Below are 9344 nucleotides of genomic sequence, written 5' to 3'. Positions count from 1 at the left end.
CTCACATTGTCTGTATCTTTAAGACCTGGTTGGCTGTAGAGATTTGCATTCTAATCAGTATTCTGTAACTTGATTTTGTGTCTCTGTGCACTGTTTGAGAGCAGATTTCTACTCCATCTGACGAAGGGGCAGCGCTCCGAAAGCTATTGGTATTTGCTACCAAATAAACCTGTTGGACTTTAACCTGCTGTTGTTAAAACTCTTTTTTTTAATACTTTTCCAATTCAATCAAATCAAATCCAATTCAGAGTCTCAACAAGTTGAGACATTTCAGATCCAGGCTGACAAGACAGGGCGAGTGACCAAACCACCCTGTCCTGGGCCTGATCTACATGAGCCAAGCTGATTGGGGAAGGGGGAGGTTCCTCCTCCAAGACTTGAGCTCATTTGCATCTTAGCCAAAAGGCCGAGATGCCGCTTTTAAAAATTGCTTCATATGAAGTCTCAGCGTAACCCAATGACCTCGACCAAGTGTGGCCGACAATGGGGTGCCGACCATACACTTGATCTTAGCCAAAAGGCCGAGAAGCGATTTAACAACTCTTACCATGATAATGAAGCCAGAGAATTAAATTGGCCTCATATTAGCATATGGAATTTAACCCTGAAAAGTGAGAGATGATACACTTTCTTCTCGGCCTTTTGGCTAAGATCAAGTGTAGTTATGCGGATGCTGCACTTGGTTGAGGTCATTGGGTTGCATTTAAACTTCATTTTCATATGAAGCAATTTTTAAAAGTGGCATCTTGGCCTTTTGGCTAAGATGCAAATGAGATCAAGCCTTGGAGGAGGAAACCTCTGCCTACTCCAATCAGCTTGGCTCATGTAGATCAGGCCCAAGACAGGGTAAAGGGTCGCATACCCGGTCTTGTCAGCTTGGATCGGAAATGTCTCAACTTGTTGAGACTCTGAATTGGACTTGATTTGATTGAATTGGAAAAGTATTTTTAAAAAATTTGACAAGAAAATACTCAATGAATGGTAAGACACGCGGAAGTTCTGTGGAACAAATGGACCTTGGTGTGTTTGTCCATAGATCTCTGAAGGCGGAAGGGCATGTTAGTAGGGTGGTGAAAAAGGCATATGGGACACTTGCCTTTGTCAATTGGGGTATAGATTACAAAAGCAGAGAAGTCATGTTGAAGTTGTATAGAACTTTGGTGAGGCCACAGCTGGAATACTGCGTGCATTTCTGGTTGCCACATTATCGGAAGGATGTGATTGCACTGGAAGGGATGCAGAGGAGATTCACCAGGATGCTGCCTGGAATGGAACATTTAAGTTATGAAAACAGGTTGCGTAAGCTTGAGTTGTTTTCGATGGAGCAGAGAGGACTGAGGGGTGACCTGATTGAGGTGTAAGATTATGAGAGACATGGACAGAGTGGATAAGGAGTAGATGTTCCCCTTAGTTGAAGGTTCAGTCATGTGGAAGCATAGGTTCAAGATGAGGGGCAGGAGATTTAGGGAGGATGTGAGGAAAAACCTTTTTACCCAGAGGATAGTGACGGTCTGGAATGCGCTGCCTGGGAGGGTGGTAGAGGCTAGTTGCCTCATATCCTTTAAAAAGTATCTGGATGAACACTTGGCATATCATAACATTCAGGGCTATGGGCCAAATGCTGACAGATGGGATTAGGAGGGAGTTCAGGCATTTCTAATGTGTCAGTGCGGAACCAATGGGCTGAAGGGCCTCTTCTGCGCTGTATGGTTTTGATTCTATTCTATGTTGGGGTTGGCTTGCAATTTGTCCTGCCAATCTCAGACTGACAATTCACCACAAAATCAGATTTAGATCAGATGTAGGAATGCCCACTGATGAATTTCTTTTATTCTTTTGCAGAAAGTGGGTATTATTGGCAACGCCAGCATTTATTGCCCATCCATTGCTGCCCTTAAGAAGGTAAGTTGTCTTCTTCGGGTGCTGTAGTCCCTGTGGCATAGGCGCACACACAGTTCTGTTAGCAAAGAAGCACCAGGATTTTGACCCAAAGACAGTGAAGGAAATGTGATATAGTTTCATGTCAGGATGGTGTCTGGCTTGGAAGGGAATTTGCAGGTTCCCATGCAACTTCTGCTCTTTTGCTTTTAGGTGGTAGATGTTGCAGGTTTGAAGGTGCTGTCAAAAGAGCCTTGGTGAGTTGCTGCAGTGAATCATGTGTACACATTGCTGCCACTATGTTTTGCTGGTGGAGGTAGTGAGGGGTTATAAGGGATAGAGGATGCCAATCAAGCAAGCTGATTTGTCTTGGATGGTGTTGAGTTTCTTGAGTATTGTTGAAGCTGCACACATCCAGGCAAGTGGAGTGTATTCCATCATATTTCTGACTTGTGCCTTGTAGATGGTGGACAACTTTGGGAAGTGAGATACTCTCCACAGAATTTCTAGTTTCTGGCCTGCTCTTTTAGCCACATATGTAAATATATATATATATATGGCTGGTTCAGCCATACTAAATTCATACTTTGCTTCTGTCTTCACAAAGGAAGACATGAATAGTGTACTGGAAGTTCTGAAAAACATAAGTTTTAGTGAGAAGCTGAAGGAAATCAGTATTAGTAGAGAAATGTTTTTTGGGGAAATTAATGAGATTGAACCAGACAAATGTCCAGGGTCTGATAATCTTCATCACAGAGTACTTAAGGAAGTGGACCTAGAAGTAGTAGATCCATTGGTGGTCATTTTTTGAAACCTTTTAGACTCTGGAATGGTTCCTATGGATTGGAGAGTAGTTAATGTAAGCTCACTATTCAAAAAGGGAGGTAGAGAAAAAACAGGGAACTATAGACCAGTGAGCCTAACATCAGTAGTAGGGAAGCTGCTAGAGTCCACTATCAAGGATTATATAGCACAGCAGCTGAAAAGCAGTGTTATAATCATACAAAGTCAGCATGGATTTTATGAAAGGCAAATCATGCTTGACAAATCTACTGGAATTCTTTGAGGATGTAACTAGTAGAGTTGACCAGAGAGAACCAGTGGATGTGGTTTATTTAAACTTTCAGAAGGCTTTCAACAAGGTCTCACGTAGCAGATTACTATGTAAAGTTAAAGCACATAGGATTGTGGGTAGTATCTTGAGATGGATAAAATGCTGGTTAGCAGACAAGAAGCAAAGAGTTGGAATAAATGGGTCTTTTTCCAATTGTCAGGCAGTGACTAGTCGGGTACTTCAGGGATCTGTGCTGGAGCCCCAACTGTTCACATTATATATTCATGATTTGGATGAGGGATCTAAATGTAATATCTCCAAATTTGCAGATGATACAAAATTGGGTGGGAGGATGAGCTGTGAAGAGCATGCAGAGATGCTTCAGCTTGATTTGGACAGGTTGAGTGAATAGACATATGTATGGCAAATGCAGTATAATGTTGCTGAATGTGAGGTTATCCACTTCAGTAGCAAAAACAGGTAGGCAGTTTACTGTTTGAATGGGTGTAAATTGAGAGAGGTGGATACTCGGGTGTCCTTGTGCATCACAGTTGCTGAAAGTCAAACCTGGAGTATTGGTGCAGTTTGGGTATCTTTGTCTGAGGAAGGATGTCCTTGCTATAGAGGGAGTACAGCAATGGTTTACCAGGCTGATTCCTGGGATGGCAGGTCTGTCATATGAGGAGCGACTAAGTCAGTTAGGATTATATTCACTGAAATTTAGAAGAATGAGAGGGGATATCACAGAAACTTATAAAATTCTAACACGATTAGACAGGGTAGTTTCCAAAAGAATGCTCCCAATGATGAGGGAGTCCAAAACTGGAGGTCACAGTTTGAGGGTAAAGGGTAAACCTTTTAGAATTGAGGTGAGGGGAAATTTCTTCATCCAGAGAGAGGTGAATCTGTGAAATTCACTATCACAGAAAGTAGTTGCGGCCAAAACATTGTGCGATTTCAAGAAGGAATTAGATACAGCTCTTGGGGCTAAAGGGATATGTGGGGGGAAGTGGGAATCAGGATACTGAATTTTATAATCAGTTATGATCATAATGAATGGCGGAGCAGGCTCGAAGGGCCAAATGGTCTACTCTTGTTTCTATTTTCTATGTATAGAACATAGAACATAGAACAGTACAGCACAGAACAGGCCCTTCGGCCCACGATGTTGTGCCGAGCTTTATCTGAAACCAAGATCAAGCTATCCCACTCCCTATCATCCTGGTGTGCTCCATGTGCCTATCCAATAACCGCTTAAATGTTCCTAAAGTGTCTGACTCCACTATCACTGCAGGCAGTCCATTCCACACCCCAACCACTCTCTGCGTAAAGAACCTACCTCTGATATCCTTCCTATATCTCCCACCATGAACCCTACAGTTATGCCCCCTTGTAATAGCTCCATCCACCCGAGGAAATAGTCTTTGAACGTTCACTCTATCTATCCCCTTCATCATTTTATAAACCTCTATTAAGTCTCCCCTCACCTCCTCCACTCCAGAGAGAACAGCCCTAGCTCCCTCAACCTTTCCTCATAAGACCTACACTCCAAACCAGGCAGCATCCTGGTAAATCTTCTCTGCACTCTTTCCAGCGCTTCCACATCCTTCTTATAGTGAGGTGACCAGAACTGCACACAATATTCCAAATGTGGTCTCACCAAGGTCCTGTACAGTTGCAGCATAACCCCACGGCTCTTAAACTCCAACCCCGTTAATAAAAGCTAACACACTATAGGCCTTCTTCACAGCTCTATCCACTTGAGTGGCAACCTTTAGAGATCTGTGGATATGAACCCCAAGATCTCTCTGTTCCTCCACAGTCTTCAGAACCCTACCTTTGACCCTGTAATCCACATTTAAATTAGTCCTACCAAAATGAATCACCTCACATTTATCAGGGTTAAACTCCATTTGCCATTTTTCAGCCCAGCTTTGCATCCTATCTATGTCTCTTTGCAGCCTACAACAGCCCTCCACCTCATCCACTACTCCACCAATCTTGGTGTCATCAGCAAATTTACTGATCCACCCTTCAGCCCCCTTCTCTAAGTCATCAATAAAAATCACAAAGAGCAGAGGACCAAGCATTGATCCCTGCGGCACTCCGCTAGCAACCTGCCTCCAGTCCGAAAATTTTCCATCCACCACCACCCTCTGTCTTCGATCAGATATGATGTGGAGATGCCGGCGTTGGACTGGGGTAAACACAGTAAGAAGTTTAACAACACCAGGTTAAAGTCCGACAGGTTTATTTGGTAGCAAAAGCCACACAAGCTTTCGGAGCTGCAAGCCCTTTCTTCAGGTGAGTGGGAATTCTGTTCACAAACAGAGCATATAAAGACACAAACTCAATTTACATGAATAATGCTCTGTTTGTGAACAGAATTCCCACTCACCTGAAGAAGGGGCTTGCAGCTCCGAAAGCTTGCGTGGCTTTTGCTACCAAATAAACCTGTTGGACTTTAACCTGGTGTTGTTAAACTTCTTACTTCGATCAGATAGCCAGTTACCTATCCAATCGGCCAACCTCTATCCCACACCTCCTTACTTTCACCATAAGCCGACCATGGGGGACCTTATCAAACGCCTTACTAAAATCCATGTTTCTATGTAGTTCACTTTCTGTTCATTGATAACTTCTGGGGTGGTGATTGCCAGGGATTCAGTGATGGTAATGCCATTGAATTTAAAGAAGAGACAGTTAGATTTTCTATAATTGGAGATGGTTAGATTCTCTCTAGTTGGAGATGGTTATTGCCTGGCACTTGTGTGGTTATTTGTCATTGATCAGCCTAAGCCTAAATGTTGTCTAGTCTTGCTGTATTTCAACATGGACTGCTTCAGTAACTGAGGAGTTGCAAATGTTTTCTTGTTATCATACAATACATGCTGAATGCCACCACAAGCTGAATTATTAATGGGGCGCCACCTATGAATCTACGGTCAGCCCGGGAAGCCGAGCCAAGGGACACATCCTAGGAGGAGGAGGAGCCTCAGTTGGAGTCAGAGAGGAGAAGGGAGTAGATCTGTATTACTTCTGTCCGACCCTTATCTTGTATATATATTTTATTAGTTAATAAACCGTTCCTGTGAAGTCACAACGAGTCACCTTCCAATTCACTACACAGTGCCTAATCACAGTCATACCTTTTAATGCATTTTCCCAATCCACCTCAGCCAATTTGTCCCTCATGCATTCATAATTTCCTTCATTCAACTTTAATATCCTGTGTTCAGATTGAATTTTCTCACTTTCAAACATAATATAAAGTTCTATCATGTTGTGGTCATTCATTCCTGAAGGTTATTTTACAACGAGGTTATTAATTAGCCCTTTTTTATTAGTCTGTCCTCTAGTTGGCTTCTCAATGTACTGCTCTGGATATGATGTGGAGATGCCGGCGTTGGACTGGGGTAAACACAATAAGAGTTTTAACAACACCAGGTTAAAGTCCAACAGGTTTATTTGGTGGCAAATGCCATTAGCTTTCGGAGCGCTGCTCCTTCGTCAGATGGAGTGGATATCTGCTCTCAAATAGGGCATACAGAGACACAAAATCAAGTTACAGAATACTGATTAGAATGCAAATCTCTACAGCCAACCAGGTCTTAAAGATACAGACAATGTGAGTGGAGGGAGCGTTAAGCACAGGTTAAAGAGATGTGTATTGTCTCCAGACAGGACAGCCAGTGAGATTCTGCAAGTCCAGGGGGTTACTGATAGTGTGACATAAACCCAAGATCCCGGTTTAGGCCGTCCTCATGTGTGCGGAACTTGGCTATCAGTTTCTGCTCAGCGACTCTGCGCTGTCGTGTGTCGTGAAGGCCGCCTTGGAGAACGCTTACCCAAAGATCAGAGGCTGAATGCCCGTGACTGCTGAAGTGCTCCCCAACAGGAAGAGAACAGTCTTGCCTGGTGATTGTCAAGCGGTGTTCATTCATCCATTGTCGTAGCATCTGCATGGTTTCCCCAATGTACCATGCCTCGGGACATCCTTTCCTGCAGCATATCAGGTAGACAACGTTGTCCACTCACATTGTCTGTATCTTTAAGACCTGGTTGGCTGTAGAGATTCGGATTCTAATCAGTAACTTGATTTTGTTTCTCTGTATGCCCTGTTTGAGAGCAGATATCCACTCCATCTGATGAAGGAGCAGCGCTCCGAAAGTTAATAGCATTTGCTACCAAATAAACCTGTTGGACTTTAACCTGGTGTTGTTAAAACTCTTACTGCTCTAGATAGCCATCCCTAATGCACTCCAGAAACTTATCTTCATCAGTATTAGTGCCCACTTGGTTTAACCAGCCGGCGTGCAGATTGAAGTCACCCTTGATCACAGGGTCCATGTTACATGCATCACTCATTTCCTGATTAATACTTTGCCCTATATTACCCATTACTATTCGTGACCTATAAATAATTCCAACCAATCTCCACTACCCTTTGCTGTTTCTTAGCTCCATACAAACAGATACACACATTGTTTTCCAACCTGAGATCCACTTTTACTATTGCACTAATCCCTTATTATTAGCACAACTCCACCTCCTTTCCTTTCCTTTCTAAATGTCGAATATTCAGTTCCTAGTCTTGGTCATCATGCAGCCATGTTTCCGTATTGGCAATTATATCAGATCATTAACTTCTATTTGTGCCTTTAAATCAAATGAATGTAGCGTGCATTCAGGTGGAGTGCCCTTAACTTTGTCTTTTTGACACCAATCCGCATACTCAATGCTTTGCTTTGATTCTCCTGCTTTTGAGACCCATAGAACCATAGAAAATTACAGCTCAGAAACAGGCCTTTTGGCCCTTCTTGTCTGTGCCGAACCATTTTATGCCTAGTCCCACTGACCTGCACTTGGACCATATCCCTCCACACCACTCTCATCCATGAACCCGTCCAAGTTTTTCTTAAATGTTAAAAGCATTCACCACTTTATCCGGCAGCTCATTCCACACTCCCACCACTCTCTGCAAGAAGACCCCCCTAATATTCCCTTTAAACTTTTCTCCTTTCACCCTTAACCCATGCCCTCTGGTTTTTTTCTCCCCGAGCCTCAGCGGAAAAAGCCTGCTTGCATTCACTCTATCTATACCCATCAAAATCTTATACACCTCTATCAAATCTCCCCTCAATCTTCTACGCTCCAGGGAATAAAGTCCCAACCTATTCAATCTCTCTCTGTAACTCAGCTTCTCAAGTTCCGGCAACATCCTTGTGAACCTTCTCTGCACTCTTTCAACCTTATTTACATTCTTCCTGTAACTAGGTGACCAAAACGGTACACAATACTCCAAATTCGGCCTCACCAATGCCTTATATAACTTTACCATAACGCTCCAACTTTTATACTCGATACTCCGATTTATAAAGGCCAGTGTACCAAAGGCACTCTTAACGACACTATCCACCTGTGACATCACTTTTAGGGAATTCTGTACTTGTATTCCCAGATCCCTCTGTTCAACTGCACTCTTCAGAGTCCTACCATTTACCCTTTACGTTCTACTTTGGTTTGTCCTTCCAATGTGCAATATCTCACACTTGTCTGCGTTAAATTCCATTTGCCATTTTTTAGCCCATTTTTCTAGTTGGTCCAAATCCCTCTGCAAGCTTTGAAAACCTTCCTCACAGTCCACTACACCTCCAATCTTTGTATCATCAGCAAACTTGCTGATCCGATTTACCACATTATCACCCAGATCATTGATATAGATGACAAACAACAATGGACCCAACACCGATCCCTGCGGCACACCACTAGTCACAGGCCTCCACTCAGAGAAGCAATCCTCCACAACCACTCTCTGGCTTCTTCCATTGAGCCAGTGTCTAATCCAATTTACTACCTCCCCATGTATACCTAGCGACTGAACCTTCCTAACTAACCTCCCAAGAGGGACCTTGTCAACGGCCTTGCTGAAATCCAGGTAGACAACATCCACCGCCTTCCCTTCATCCACTTTCCTGGTAACCTCCTCGAAAACCACTAATAGATTGGTCAAACATGACCTACCACGCACAAAGCCATGTTGACTCTCCCTAATAAGTCCCTGTCTATCCAAATATTTGTAGATCCTATCCCTTATCACACCTTCCAATAACTTGCCCACCACCGACGTCAAACCTACTGGCCTATAATTTCCCGGATTTCTTTTGGAACCTTTTTTAAACAACGGAACAACATGAGCCACCCTCCAATCATCTGGCACCTCCCCTGTGAATACTGACATTTTAAATATGTCTGCCAGGGCCCCTGCAAGTTCAACACTAGCTTCCCTCAAGGTCTGTGGGAATACCCTGTCTGGTCCTGGGGATTTATCCACTCTGATTTGCCTCAAGACAGCAAGCACCTCCTCCCCTTTAATCTGTAAAGGTTCCATGACCTCCCTACCTGTTTGCCC

The 9344-nt window shown here is 43.4% G+C and overlaps 1 pseudogene; it reads left to right on the top strand.

The window, feature by feature from the left end:
- The first annotated feature begins 626 nt into the window (after positions 1-626).
- LOC144481961 (U2 spliceosomal RNA) lies at positions 627-770 on the top strand (annotated as a pseudogene).
- Positions 771-9344: the final 8574 nt, after the last annotated feature.

Source organism: Mustelus asterias, chromosome 2 (assembly GCF_964213995.1).
Source record: "Mustelus asterias chromosome 2, sMusAst1.hap1.1, whole genome shotgun sequence".
In the NCBI taxonomy this organism is placed as follows: Eukaryota; Metazoa; Chordata; class Chondrichthyes; order Carcharhiniformes; family Triakidae; genus Mustelus; species Mustelus asterias.
This window is presented reverse-complemented; position numbering and strand designations above follow the sequence as displayed.